At 35.0% G+C, this 3,231-nt stretch overlaps 1 pseudogene; it reads right to left on the bottom strand.

Annotated features, from left to right (window-relative positions):
- Positions 1 to 1,711: 1,711 nt before the first annotated feature.
- Positions 1,712 to 2,742, bottom strand: LOC138145723 (zinc finger B-box domain-containing protein 1-like; annotated as a pseudogene).
- Positions 2,743 to 3,231: the final 489 nt, after the last annotated feature.

Raw genomic sequence — 3,231 nt, 5'->3', positions numbered from 1 at the left:
TATCTATATCTCTTGATTGAGGAAGAAAATGGCAAACCATTACAGTATCTTTGCCAAGAAAAACACCAATGGAGTGTTTGGGTTTGACATGGGCATGACTAAAAATGATAGAACAGCAGCATATCTATTGATAGTATAAACTGCACACCAAAGAGTTTTCTAATTCAAAAATATGGTTATGGACAAAATCTTTGATTTCACTGATATAAGTAACTTGCATGTGAATGTGTGCATAAGTATTGTTACATTTAGAAATCTATATAGACATCTAGTTGAGTATAGCCATATGTAGATAGCTATAGACAGTTAAGACAGATCTATTGTTGCTGTTGTTCATTTGTGCAACTCTTCATGACCATGTGAACCATATTGTCCATGGGTTTTTCTTGGAAAAGGTACTGAAGTTGTTTGAGATTTCCTTTGGTTGTGGATTAAGTCAAACAGAGGTTAAGTGACTTGTCCAAGGTCACACAGATTTGAACTCATGTCATCCTGACTCCAGGCCACTCACACATACATACACACACACACACACACACACTACAACATATATACCCACCTGGGAGTTCTCTATAGCATTGAAATCACAGGTATTGTCATCTGTATAATATTAAATAATGAAGATGTCCAATTTATATAATTACTTAGTAATATTTTACATCTTTCTATATGTCTCTATGGATCTGATATCTACATTGATATTAAAAAATGTTATAAATATATACATATATATTTGTATCCATATAGGAGTTGTCACTTGCATATACATGTTTATGCATATATATGTATTTACATATACATATATATGAACTTACATGACAAATGTATACAAAGGGTCACAAATACAAAAAGTGATGACATACATTAAATAGTTTCATGCTTCAAATTTATATTCACAGAGATAACATCTGTGATTTAACTGGAAGGAATATCCAAGGTGAGTAAACTTCCTCCATCAATGCCAATTAATACTTTCTCTGTAATTTATAGCTATAGTGAATTTCCTACAAAATTGAATGATTAAAATAGTTGCCCACAGTCACAAGCCAGTATATGTTAGAGTCAGGACTTGAAACCAGTTCTTATTGCTTTTGAGATTGGCTCTCTATCCACTACCTTGGCCATGAATTGTGGTACATGCCAGTGTAATGGCAAGAAAAGAAGTAATTTGTGCCTTGTTTCAGCTATTTAGTTATTTAGCACCTTGTTTCAGTTCAAGTTTCTTTTGTCCCTTTCCCATGATTGCATCGAGTCTTTGTTAAGAAACAGGACTTGTGAAACTTGCCAAAGACAGGAATAGGAATGACATAAGAGGTGGGTGGAGCAGGGAGGAGCATGGTATGTTGTCTCATTATTGTTATTCTGTTAGATAGAGTTACTGATTATTTCGTATGATTTGTTATTTGACCCAATCATTCTTAACGATTAGACTATTAAATTTCCCCTTAATTTTTAGTCTGTCTTTCCTTGACCCTTTATGACATGTACTTTTTATTGCATCATGGTCTAAAAAGGATCTTTCTGCCTTACTTTTTTTATAACCATTTGAGCAACTTTTATTAGTATGCAGGCCTTGAAATGAGATGTCAATAATCCATCTTTTCATTTGCTAAGATCAGTAGGTTCAATTGGTTAAATATTGTTTCATATTCGCTCTAATATGTGAACACGCAAGTTAAAAATAAGTAACTGATCAGTCTCTTCCTCTTGGTCAGTGTAGGGCAATGACTTGTAGCTTTTCCAGAGAGTTCTCTTCTTCATCATCTATGCTGCTCTCCGATGATGATAACAGACCATTAACTTCAGCATCCAAGCTTGAAATGTCAAATCTACTGGAGTCCTTTAGGTCTGGTGTCTTTGGGACATCTGTCTTAATCTTATATTCTTTGAATGTCTGCTGATGCTTGATAACTTTTCAGAGTTTAAGTTGTAAAGACTTTCCGGAGCATCTGAAAGATTCTTCAACGTATTTAATTCTTTTTCCAAAGTGTCTAAGGTTTGATTATCAGCAGCATCATCAAGAAATGGTTCATTGTGTTCAGTTATGTCAATGTATTCAATTTCTGAAATTTCTGAAGCAGCTCTGGATATTGGCCAAGAAATGGCACTTCTTAGTCTTTTGTGCAGAGATGTGCGACTTCAGGAGCCATTAATTATTGTTTTACAAATTGGTATATTTGCCGATGATGGTCTCTTGGAAATGTGCCCCCTTTGAGGATGTAGCACACCTGATACTTTTCTTCTGGTTATTCCAAACAAAGCATGTTCACTTAAACTACTCTCAGATATCCACTGTCGATTTCCTGTAAGTGTAATCCTGAGGTTGGAAGGGATGGTCTCTGATTTCATTGCCAGGTTTAATCTGAACCTTTCCTTAAAAGTTTTTTTTTTTTCCCAAAGACAAAGAATTTCTCAAGTCCTTCATATTGTTCAGTTATGGGCTTACTTCTCAGGGCAACTTTTTGTAACTTGGAAGACTTCTTAGATCTGGGTTCTTGTGAGCTGCTGTTCTCATGAAGACTGTTCCCTTCCAGGGAACTTTTGCAATTGTATGTCAGTCTGTCACAATGGGAATCCCCTTAAAATTATGGTGGTAAGGGGTCCTTTGATGTGAAGCATGGATTTTTCTCATCAGATTTTGTATTTTCCAATGAAAACCTCTTCTTTTTTGTTACATTTTTTTTCACTAGAAACAGTCGACACTCTTTCTGTTATTCGAGAAGTATTTCTGCCTTTCTGCATTGGATTATGAGGTTTTTATGCCATAGCACATGACCAATTTTTGTGTATGTGCCATATGTCATTGAGGAAATTGTATATTATTTTCTATCCTCGTTCAATTTTCTGCAGAGATCCATGATATCTAGCTTTTCTAAAATTCCAATCACCTCCTTAACTACTTCTTGTTTATTATGAGGTTAGATCTATCTATTTCTGGGGGGAGGGAGGTAGAGGTGCCCCACTAGTACAGTTTTGTTGTCTATTTCTTCTTGTAACTCCCTTAACTTCTCTAAGAATTTGGATGCTGTACCACTTGCACATCAATGCTTAGTAATGATATTCCTTTGTTGTCTATGGTGCCTTTTAGCAGGACATTGTTTCCTTCCTCATCTCTTTTAATTAGATCTATTTTTTCTTTTGCTGTGTCTGAGATCAAGATTGCTACCCTTGCTTTTTTTTTCTTACTTCAGCTGAAGCATAATATATTCTATTCCAGTCTTTTACCTTTAC

This window comes from Petaurus breviceps, unplaced genomic scaffold (genome assembly GCF_028583685.1).
Source record: "Petaurus breviceps papuanus isolate PSGF00001 unplaced genomic scaffold, PetGlider_PUasm1.0 90743, whole genome shotgun sequence".
Taxonomy (NCBI): domain Eukaryota; kingdom Metazoa; phylum Chordata; class Mammalia; order Diprotodontia; family Petauridae; genus Petaurus; species Petaurus breviceps.
The sequence above is the reverse complement of the archived record's forward strand: the minus strand, read 5'-3'. Positions and strand labels throughout refer to the sequence as shown.